Source organism: Tachypleus tridentatus, unplaced genomic scaffold (genome assembly GCF_004210375.1).
Source record: "Tachypleus tridentatus isolate NWPU-2018 unplaced genomic scaffold, ASM421037v1 Hic_cluster_2, whole genome shotgun sequence".
NCBI classification, from domain to species: Eukaryota; Metazoa; Arthropoda; class Merostomata; order Xiphosura; family Limulidae; genus Tachypleus; species Tachypleus tridentatus.
The window spans coordinates 6,261,684-6,273,804 of record NW_027467782.1 but is presented as its reverse complement, the minus strand read 5'-3'; the positions used below and the strand labels follow the sequence as shown (position 1 = coordinate 6,273,804).

Sequence of the window (12,121 nt, the reverse complement as noted above, 5' to 3'; positions counted from 1 at the left end):
AGAAATATTTAAAGTCAGAAACACCATTCTCTCTATATTTGCTGGTCTCTCTTAAAATAAGGAAGGTATAAAAGTGATTAAATTGCAATGAACATGTGATTTTGTGTTTCCTCCATTGGTAAAACAACGTTTCATAAATGTTATATCTTTTCTCCTTTTGTAATGTGAAGATGCCTTTGAAGTAGGCAAACTCTTTAAAATATTTTTTGTGGGGATGGGTGGTTTGATTTACTGACTGAATATGAAACAACATGACTACATTTAATTTCGTATGATTGGCAGAGAATGCCCATTAAGCACATACTACTGACCATACAATCTATGATTTACATACATTTTTCTCTCTCACAATAAAGTATTTAAAATGACTTTAAAACATATTCTATAATTAAGAACATGAAAAAGTTCAGTTAAAATAATGTTGATGACTGAAATTTTACAAAATAAAAAAGCTTGTTGACAAGAAATGTACAAAACCAAAGAAACTAGATAGAATTAGGTAGATTCTCTGTTTTCAACTGAAATACGTGATTGACTTACCTGGCAACTTATGAAAAGCATGTTAAGAGCATTAAAAAAAGAAGAGAGAGAGAATAGAACTTTATTGAAATATATAAAATATTCAGGAAGGATGAATGTGTTGTGATTTCTTGTGATATATCTAAAACCAAAGGATAAGAATAAACAAGTTTGGGATTTTAAAAAGACACACTAGATTTTAGGTAAGATTCAATTTTATCCTCTTAACAAGGTGTCATGCATAAACAATAAATTATCACTAGCATTAGTGTACAGCAACACCTTGCAAGATAGGAATAGACCCAAGAGTGCATCCAGTGGCAAGGCAGGGTGGGCACATGCTATTCAACCAACAATGCCCCTATACGACCCATACATCACAACTGCCTGTCATTTCTAGGCCACAAAAAAAAAAAAAAAATACTGAAAGGTAACTGTATTGGCAGGTTACTGGTATATTTCCTGTAAGGAAAGACATGCAGAATGGTAAGAAGCAATCTGTTTTTGATGTCATCCAGATTACAACGTAAACCTTGACAGTTCCATTGTATCAAGTTGGACATTACTTATGTGCAGGTAAGTTGTGGAGAACCCTTCTGTTTTCGTCCATGTCTTTTGTTCTTTACTGTCTTTATTTGAGGGAGGTCTGTCAACCTCCATGGATCCTGTCCTGGGTCGGATTGGTAGGTCTATGCTGTTTAAAGAGGATTCCAGTGACTGGGGACAAGAACAAATGATCCTTTGCATCTTGTGTGGGAGAAGATGATGCACCCAAAGAAATGCCTGTACCAGAAACCAGAGGAAGTGGATCTTGGGATTTGTTGGAATGTATGTTAGGGGACAGAGATGGATGTAAAGCTAATTCATCAACTTTTTTAACAATGCAGGTCAAAATCCTTTTCATTTGGTTTGAGAATGATTCTTTTGGAGACACAGAGATATATCTGTCTGCACTCCCACCAGTTGTGGGATGACATGCAGCAGCCATACATCTGAGATGAAGTGCTGGACAGCAATTTTCAAGCCTCAGGATAAGTAATGTTATGAATCGTTTTCAAATGCTGCATCTCTTTTTCTTCTAACCATTCTGGGCAAGAATGAGCACAGTTCAATGAACCACAACATTGGCGTCTTTGAGCCGTCAAAACACTGACACTGGAAATATCTGAGAGGGTTTGTAATGTATGGCCATACCCTGCAATTAAGATAACCTACCTTGATTGTGGCAGGCTGATGTGGTAATATAAATATCAGAATAAGGATGTAAGCACTCACACTGGTGGAGAGTTGTTGAATGCCAATTTATGCATGTGGCATACATGTGTAATTAGATAGTAATTCACAGCTAGTAGTGAGTGACAATCTGTAAAACGAGAAGGAAATCATATGAAAAATAGCTATAACTGTGAAAAGATTGGGTAATTGCACTGGAATTTCAATGTGTGTTTTTCAGTAAAACTTACGTGTTATGTTATTTTCCTCATTCTAACTCTACACCTCATACACCATGAAAAGAAAACATAGTCCTTTTATTTTCAAGAATGACTTCTACGACACATTTGACTATCTTAAATAGCTTTAAGCCCCTTACAATATATGTATATTTTATGCTTAAATTTTATTGCTCTTTGAACTGTGTCTAACTAATGATATCACACACAAGTTGTGAACCACTTTGTAAACATGTAGCTTACGTTACCTGAAGAAATTATGTAATGCATTGGTTACTAATGAGCATATCACAGGAAAACGTTTTTTTTTATTTAACCTAATCTAAAACTTATATTTTTATTTACCTTTATATAATAAATAATACACATGAAAACTAGAAATATAGTACTTACCTGGGTCTTTTTTTTATCAACTCTCAATTAAAACTATTATTATAATGGTATTACTGTACTAAATGATTTTAGTTAATCAAAATTGCAACAAAGAATACAAAATAACATGCTTAAAGCACATATGTCCTAGGACACAAACTCCTGTACAGAAAATTATGTAATATAATATTTGGATTTCTGTTGGTTAAAAGTAATATAGTTTTAAATATCAAAGAGAACTAAATATTGGAAACTTGTGAAAGAGAAAACTTAATTATGGGTATGGCTAAAGGGACTTGATTTTCTAGTTTATAGCTCTGTAACCAAATAAGATTGAAGGCTATAAAAAAAATTATACTTTGTCTGAGTAATAACAATATTATAATGAGCGACTTATGTCAAATTTTGTACTTCTTGGACAAGTGGTCAATAAATAAGAGAAGAGGAAATACTTAAAATGCAAATATCACAATTCGGAAACAATGGAAAATTGAAGACATTTTAAATGTTGTCCTATAAAACTATATAATTTCCAAATTTGTATTACAAGCTAAGTTTTGTTGCCAAGTTTACTTACCATGATAATAAAAGTAACTTTATTAAATTTTAAATATAACTCAGTAAACTCTCATGACATGCCTCTAGCAATATGATTAATGTAAATATGAAAGAACAAAAGCCCAAGCACTGACCCTCAGGTACTCCATAATTAACAAGCGTACAGTTTAATTGAGGTACTCAAGTGATCAATGTTTTTTGGAAAGTTTACATAGTCTCAAACCAGGTACTCTACATGGAAACCATAAATATGTAAAAAGCCACTGATCATGCGAGTACTTAGTTAATACACTGAACTTTCAGAAAAACATGTCATTCATATACCGGTTGACTTGCCAAACCTTTATCTTTATTTATAATTACTTTCACTTTCATTTCTTTCGTAAATTATCCGATATTTCCAGCTGTTATTTCATTCAATTGATCCAAAATAACAGTTCTTTTCAAATAAATGATAAGACTGATACGATATGCATGTTCACGTAATGTAGGAATTTTACCTTTTTTTCTCAACACTTTACTTATGTTTATTCATTTTAAATTTTAAGTTTCTTTCAGTTTGATCTTTGTATACAACAAACTACAGCTTGCCAAAATTCCATCAGTAACAGCCTTTTATTTACTAGTATTCTTCAGCTTTCCTCACTACCAAAGTTAGAATAAGTTGACTAAATTTCATTAAACAATGCTTATACCCCATTATGACAAGAGGGCACAATGTTAAAATTTAAAAACAATGGCAAGGTACCAACAAGACTTATTTTTATATTAGTGTGATTGGTTTATGAAATTAGTTATTGTTTGCACTAGTGGAGGTCAGTACTTACAGAGAATCAACTATATAACTATTCAATGTATTATGTTTATTTCTACATTCCATCACTTTTCTCTGTATTAAGTCATCTACATCTATTCTTTACACATGTTAAACTGAAGATGAAAAAAGTCAAAAACAATATTCACTTATTATAAAATGATAGGAATATGAAAATGTATTATAAGTTAAAATATACATATAGAAAGACATTCTCAGTTCCTATTAAGCCTTATTCAAAACTTAAATAATTTAAACTTAAGCAAATTACTTAATTATTAATAAAGACATCTTAATTTCCAAGACTCAATAAATAACCGAGTGTGGTATGTAACTAACATTGAAATTTTGGTCTGTATATATATATATATATATACATATCACTATTCATTTTGGTTAGTGTTGCTTTTTAATTACCTTAACATGATAATAAATAAATGCAGGTTAAATTAAATTGCTGAATGGTACCAAAAATTTTTTTCAACAAACTGAATGACAAGTTACTTGAAATGTTTAAACTTATTAAAGTTACATGAAACTAAGCAGATACTAAATACTATAGAAATTAACTTACTTTTCACTTACAAGAGTGTCCTCAGATACATTCAAAATCACAGAATCTTGGCAGATGGTTCAATTCACATAGACAATGCCCAGCTTGTTGAAGCTTGTTTCTGTTTGTGCAGATAGTCATGGGACAACACCACTGATATAATACAAAATTCTGCTTTACCACATGTAAGAAAGGAGTGTATTATCCAATGTAAACTTTTAGATAGGCTAGAATCATGATTTATCTGGGTGATAAAAACACAGCATTAGAACATTTAAACATGAAGTACAGCTCAACACAAGTAATTGTTTATAAAAAGATATTCTGCATTTTCAAAGATTTTGTTGCTCAAAAATTATATCACAATGATCCATTGATTTACTCTGAATATGTAGATGAAGATCAAAGTTACAAAATAGTAGGTTATGCTCTAATTAATATATATTAAATGAAAGTGTTATTTTTCTATCTCACTTTCTGAATAAATGTAATACTTTTTATTTACCTGAAAGAAAAATAAAGACACTAAAATATAACTACTTTTTTATCTTTAACCCACACATCAATTTTAATACTTACACAAAAAAGACATAACATATAATTTGTTCACAAGCACACATCATTACTCAGTATTTTAAGTTTGGTATTAAATCTTTCTTATACAATACTTAAAGGAAAATTTCATACAAACAGAGGCTTTAAAGAAGTTTGATTTTAATTTGTTGTTGTTTAATAAATGTAACAACACTATCAACCTTATTATAACATTACTTGAAAACAACAGACAGCTGTCAATTAGGTTTCCATTGAGCTGAGCCAATTTTCAATCACAGTTAGCTTTAGAAATCTCTATACAAGTCATACTTATTCACCAAGCTGATATCATATCTCTTACTGTACACAAATATTGAAAACTTTGTTAACAAGGAATTTTCCAAACATGAATTCAAATGTCCTCAGTTTAAGACTATGACTTGAAATGCCAACTCTATATATTTCAATTTTTACACATTTTACTAGTAGGATAATATTATTTGTGAATATAGATGTCTGTCCACTGCATACAATTATGAATAAGAAAATAAAATTTTTTTAAATTTGTGTTTCAATTATGTCTGTTGTGTATATTTTTTAAGTCTGTTCAGAAACTAAATGTTTTGTGTTGAGTTCTAATTATTTATGTGTTTGTAACTAAGCACAAATATACACAATAGGCTATCTTTGCTTTACCCACCATGTGTATCAGAACCAATTTTCTAGCATTAAAAGTTCACACACTTTGCTGCTGGTAATAGTGCAAGAATTCTAAGAACTCTGTTAACAAGTGCAAAAACATGAATAACTAATTCAAACTTTTGACATAGGGGTGTTATAAAGTCATTCTGCTGTTAACAAGTACATAAAAAGGGATAACTGTTTGAAAATGTGATAAGTACTCATAATACGAACACCGCTGTAAGATTATTGGAAGTTACACCTTTTATAGTAAGAAGAAATATTTTAAAAACAAGTACAACATTTCAATCTCTCATGCAATCATTCTCAAGAACAAAAGTTATTATGAAAAAGAAGGTTCCAGTAATTATATCAACACTCTTAAAATGTGTTTAAAGAACTTTTAGAAAAACTATCTATATTCACAGCCAAATATTTGCTTTTTGTGGTTGTATAAGAAATGTAAGTGAAGTGATACAACTCTAAATATTTTGGTACTTTCTAATAATCAACTACAGTTTGGAAAGATTAAGTACAGTAAAAATAATTTCTACCAGAATAACTCTAACTGAAATTTTCATCTGGAAAGGCACCTCAGGGGCTGAATCAGTAAATGAACAGATCAATCCCACCTAGGATTCTGTTCTTAATTTTACAATAACATGTTCCCTTAAAATATCAAAAAATATTTCAAATAATCTTTTCCATATTTTGAATCCTTAGCCCCAAAATTTTCAAAATATATTTGGAAAAACATTTTCCAAATTCGTGTTCATTCATTAAATCTTTTAAATGCTTTCTTAAAAGCATCATTTTATCATCAGAGCTATCGCTCTAGTAAGTCTCAAGTCTTTCCAAATACTTGAATTTGTTTGATTTTCATTTTTGGGAATTTATAAAACATTTTACACTTTTGTTATGCAACATGAAGTTGTAACCTGTTTCTGTCAGTATTTTTATCACAATTGTTAATATGTATTAGTGAAAATAAATACATTTTAATGAAGTTAAATAGTGAAATGTGTAAAATCAGAAGGAATGACTCCATTAAAACAGCAAACCTGAACCTCTCACAAATTATATTAGTTTGTTATAACTCAAAACATGAGAAGTTATGGACTTGAGCACCGGCACCTCTCTCTCCTAATTTCTAATTTTATATCTATAAGTAGGGCTTCTTTGATTTTGCATTTGTTTTCCTACTTAGCATCTGGGAGTCTCCTATGATAATGTGTTTACGACATTTGTCGTATTGAAAACGTGCAAAGATAGTTTTTTGTGTTCTTTGAATCTAGTTTCCATTTTTCTGCTTCGTTCCCCAATGTAGAAGTCATGACAGTTGTTGCATTGTATTTTATAAATCATGTGTGTAGTTTTTATGAGGAAAAATATGTCCAACATCATTTTCACATGTAGGAAGTTGTGGGCTTGAGCACCCACGTCTCACTGTCCTACCTTCTAATTCTAATTCTGTATGTGTTGCTACTCTATTTCTTATATGAGACTGGTGAATGGAGGTTAAGACTGATAGACAGTGTATCCCCACTGCAGTGTGGGTCCTATTTCTTCAGTCACCTCAAAACCCTAGGGTACATATTGTGATCCCACACTGTAGCTTGTACCCTGGGAAATTTTCAGTCAATGCAGAATTTTTTTTATTTAATTTGTTTTTTGAGTTATAACAAATTAATACACACTTCTCACTGTGATTACTGATATTCCATTTCTGCCTTTACAAATGCATCATTAATGTAAGAAAAAGGTATAACTTGCATAACTATCAAGGTTTCTCCATTTAGGCCTATACAGTTCCCCTAGAAGTATACAAACTAGCTTTTGATACATATAAATATTAAATATCCCAAAATAAACTTAAAAGAAATTATTATGGTTATTCTAATCAAATGATGTATACTTTTCACCATACTCTTCTTCTAACTTCAGTCTTACTCTAACTTCGTGGCCTGGCATGGCCAGGTGGTTGAGGCGTTTGACTCGAAATCTGTGGGGCGTGGTTTCGAATCCCTGTCGCACCAAACATGCTTGCCCTTTCAGCCGTGGGGGAGTTATAAGGTGACGATCAATCTCACTATTTGTTGGTAAAAAAGAAGCCCAAGAGTTGGCGGAGGGTGGTGATAAAGAGTTGCCTTCTCTCTTGTCTCACACTGCTAAAGTAGGGGCGATGAGCGCATAGACCTCGAGTAGCTTAGCGCAAAATTCAAAATAAACAAACAAACTCTTAGTTGTTACTTTGTTTTTATCACATTGTTACAACTTCCTTCGCGCTTTATTACTAATACCTTAAAATATGTACTTAAAATCATAATTAAATCTAAGTCTGGATACAAGAGGCCTACATATACATTACAAGTTGGTGTGTCACTTCAGTTTCCAAATAGCTAAATTTGGCTCGAAATCGAATTAGACATCCAATTTCATTCAGTGTGACTCGGATTCTGTGTCATAATCTAATTTTTCTTCAAAGTTTAGGTATCAAATATGTCCGCACGATGAAGATATTCTAGTAAGCGCAGATTAATAATATATTATTGTAGTGATACATAAAAAATTTAATTAACAGGAATCAAATTATTAACGCTAACTACAAACTTCAATGACGACACTCTCAAATTATATCCTAACTCAAGCACGCCGCCATATATTCACAACTTTCACCTTTGAATTGGTTTCGCCAATCACAGTCAAGTTGCGTTTGTGACGACTCTACGTAGATCACATTTTAAAGAAGTACAAACAAAATTAATAAATGTGTTTCTTTTGAATAAACCTATTTGTAAAATTTAACGGATTTGAAAACAATTAATAATAGTTTAAAAATAGATTTTTTATCATTCTCAAACTGTGATAAGTGCACGTACATACACATAAAATTGCACATTTTTTCTGACAAGGTTACTTTCAAAGTTTGGTTTGTTTCAGAAGTTTTCATGAAAAGCTTATCAAATAAGTTCCTACGCATAGCCGCCAGTATATGTGAAATGATTTGTTATTTTTGATACTTTTTGTTTTGTTTCTGAATTTCGCACAAAGCTACACTAAAGGTATTTGCGCTAGCCGTCCCTAATTTAACAGTGTAACACCAGAAGGAAGGCAGCTAGTCATCACCACCCATCGCCAACTTTTTTACAAACGAATAGTGGGATTGATAAGAACAGTATAACGCTCCAGGGCTGATAGGACGAGCATGTTTGGTGTGACGAGGATTCAAACCCACGACTCTCGAATTACGAGTCGAACGCTTTAGCCGGGCCGTTTGAAATGATAGGCTACATTTTATTTAATTTCTTTATTTCGTGCAAATCTACGTGAGGACTATTTGCGCTTGCCTTCCCTTAGTGTCAAGTTTTGTGTTGATTGGTGAAGAAATGAGGAAACATAGAAGGAAAATCTATTCAATGATAGTTATTATTTCACTCGACAATAATATTTGTAAATGTTTAAGTATTATTGGCTGTTGTCGTTTATTGATAAAACAATGCATTACGTAACAATAATTAAAAAGTAATGCTTAGATACGGAAAGACGAACACATTTACGAAATATAGTTACTACATGACAAGTCAGTGAACGTTAGCAAATAAAATAATAGGAATCTGGGAAATAAGAATCTCAAGTGAAATAAGTTGCTATAGCTTGATATTTTGCCATGTTTCCTGAAGGAATAAAACCAATACATTTGAGTATCAATGGAATCAGACACAGGATTCCAGTTGAAAAGCTCTCCAAGTGTGAAGTAGACAGGTGCCTTACCACTCCAGTACGAAAACGACCTTGGCATCTGCCTAAAGATAAGAAATATCAGTTTCAAGGAGGTGGGACCATATTCCCTTTCTTTATTCATTATATAAAGACAAAACATTTCATTGTTCCTGGAGATGATGGGAATATTAACACATTCCTACAAGGAATTAAATACTATGAAACTGAACTGGCAGAAGTTCTTGTTTCACAAAATCTCACTCTTCTTCAATTTCAAAAAGAGCGTGAGGATGATTTCATCAGCTGCATTGATGAAACTTTAGTCTTTCAAACGGAATTTACTGATCGTGGATACTTTATGACGATTCACGGCTCGAAGAAAAGTTTGATGGAAATTTTACCAAAAGTGAAACCAAAGGCTGACAAACAATTTATAAATCTTGGATGGAAGGTGTCCATGTGTTTTAAAAAAGTATTACAAGTTTGTAAAGGCATTTTATAATTGCATTCTGTTTCATTCTGTGTCAAGACTAGGATACACCATCACGTGTTCTTCTGAGTGGCGCAATAGATCAACTGAAAATCTCACAACCCAATGGTTACTTTACAGACAACGCATCATTTGGGAAGAACAACCAAGGCCAAACACGACTAAAATTAAAATGCAGTTCACCGTATTTTTAAGAGATTAAAATTTTAGAAAACATAAGTTTTTTTAATTTAAATTAAACTTTATAGTTACCAGTTTCAAATTTACGTGTACTATTATTATTAGAATTAATAGTTTTTGCTGATGTCATTTGAGAACAGTACAATCTCCATGACTGCTTCCTTGAAGTTCACAGCTCTATGTTAAAATTGATATTGATGTTAAAATTACTAATTGAATAAACGTTTAAAGAAGAAATAAAATAATGAAAAATTTATGTAATCTGAATAAAAAACAGTTTCGTAATTCTGCTATTCCTCATTCCATGTAGAGGTAAAGTCTTTTTTTGTATCTGTAGCTCAAAAAAAAATTATTTTAAAATACACACGCATTTCTCTTGTTGCAAAGCCACATTGTACTATCTCCTGTGTCTATCGAGGAGAATCGAAACCCTTATTTTAGTGTTGTAAATCCGAAGACTTTCTGCTGTCCCAGCTGAAGATTACTGATAAATTTCCGAATAAAAGATTCTTCGAAAGTTTTTTTCCCAAGTGTTTTGTATAAACCATTGTTTAAAGAGCAATAAACACTTTAAAGAACCTACATTAGAATATCTTAGACAAGCGATTCATATTAATTAATTCTAATTTTTTTTAAAAAATGTATATTTTGTACATATTAGAAATCGTAGGTTCGAGCTACGATATGTCGCTGAACACGATTTGTATCTTCAGCTATGGGAGTAATTTTAGAGTGGAATCAATCCTTTTATTTGATTTAGAGTAGATAGGTGAAGACTGATTTCATTCCTTTTGGTCAGCATCTCTTAATTAGATGTGAATATATCTGAGCCCTAATAGTCTCTGACACCAGGATCATCAAGGAAGATATACGTTAGAAGGATCTTCAAAGAAAATCGTGACACAAACATAAGGCTTATTCACTTCATTTAAAGTTGAAACAACGTGATTTGGCGTGAACTAGCGTGTATTTTAGTATGGTTTATATTTCGTTTTAATGATTATATTATATAAATCACGGGTAAAGGGAAACATCATTTGAATATTTGAAAACTTACAACTTTTCTTATCCTCTCATCACTGACTGACCACTCAGAAAAGACTTTGAGAAAAATTTATCGTAATCTAGAATATTTGTCAAAATAAGTAAAGTTAACAACGCTAAAATCAGGAGTTCGATTCCACTCGGTGTGCTCAGCAGATAGCCCCATGTGGCTTTGCTATAAGAAAACACACACAATACACACAAGTAAAGATAAATTACCTCTGATGAGCAAACAGTCTGCTTTAGTGGAAAGTTTACCGTGAGATCTTATGTGGTGTCCTTTAAACATCAAATTACCAAGCTTCTTATGTATATTATTCACAACAGATGAGACCTATATATTTCAATTTATTTAATATTTCCTATTTTTGTCTGTTACACCAGAAATGTAGGATAAAACGACTCATTCTCTGGTGTTAAATGCTCAGAAAATTAAAGCAACAGTTAGTGGGTGTAATTTCAACACACAATACTCAACTGACGACAAGAATATCACTAACAAACAACAATACTCAACTGACGACAAGAATATCACTAACTAACAACAACAATACTCAACTGACGACAAGAATATCACTAACAACAATACTCAACTGACGACAAGAATATCACTAACTAACAACAATACTCAACTGACGACAAGAATATCACTAACAAACAACAATACTCAACTGACGACAAGAATATCACTAACTAACAACAATACTCAACTGACGACAAGAATATCACTAACAAACAACAATACTCAACTGACGACAAGAATATCACTAACTAACAACAATACTCAACTGACGACAAGAATATCACTAACTAACAACAATACTCAACTGACGACAAGAATATCACTAACTAACAACAATACTCAACTGACGACAAGAATATCACTAACTAACAACAATACTCAACTGACGACAAGAATATCACTAACTAACAACAATACTCAACTGACGACAAGAATATCACTAACTAACAACAATACTCAACTGACGACAAGAATATCACTAACTAACAACAATACTCAACTGACGACAAGAATATCACTAACTAACAACAATACTCAACTGACGACAAGAATATCACTAACTAACAACAATACTCAACTGACGACAAGAATATCACTAACTAACAACAATACTCAACTGACGACAAGAATATCACTAACTAACAACAATACTCAACTGACGACAAGAATATCACTAACTAAC

The 12,121-nt window shown here is 31.8% G+C and overlaps 1 protein-coding gene and 1 long non-coding RNA gene across 7 annotated transcripts in view; one reads left to right on the top strand and one right to left on the bottom strand.

Moving 5' to 3' along the window:
• LOC143242662 (uncharacterized) overlaps positions 1 to 12,121 on the bottom strand; it is a 312,274-nt gene that overhangs the window by 94,297 nt on the left and 205,856 nt on the right. The window contains exons 3-4 of one of the 6 annotated variants that reach the window (XR_013023056.1): positions 7,398 to 7,687; positions 4,046 to 4,420 (exon numbers count right to left, since the gene is read on the bottom strand). The exons of 1 other annotated variant lie outside the window; for it this stretch is intronic. The gene's annotated coding sequence lies outside the window, so the exon portion shown is untranslated. Of the gene's footprint in view, positions 1 to 4,045; positions 4,421 to 7,397; positions 7,688 to 12,121 lie in introns of those variants that run through there. 4 more of the 6 variants (XR_013023051.1, XR_013023052.1, XR_013023057.1 and 1 more) reach the window with 4 other exon arrangements.
• LOC143242679 (uncharacterized) overlaps positions 1 to 12,121 on the top strand; it is a 198,335-nt gene that overhangs the window by 44,204 nt on the left and 142,010 nt on the right. The gene's annotated exons all lie outside the window — the stretch shown is intronic.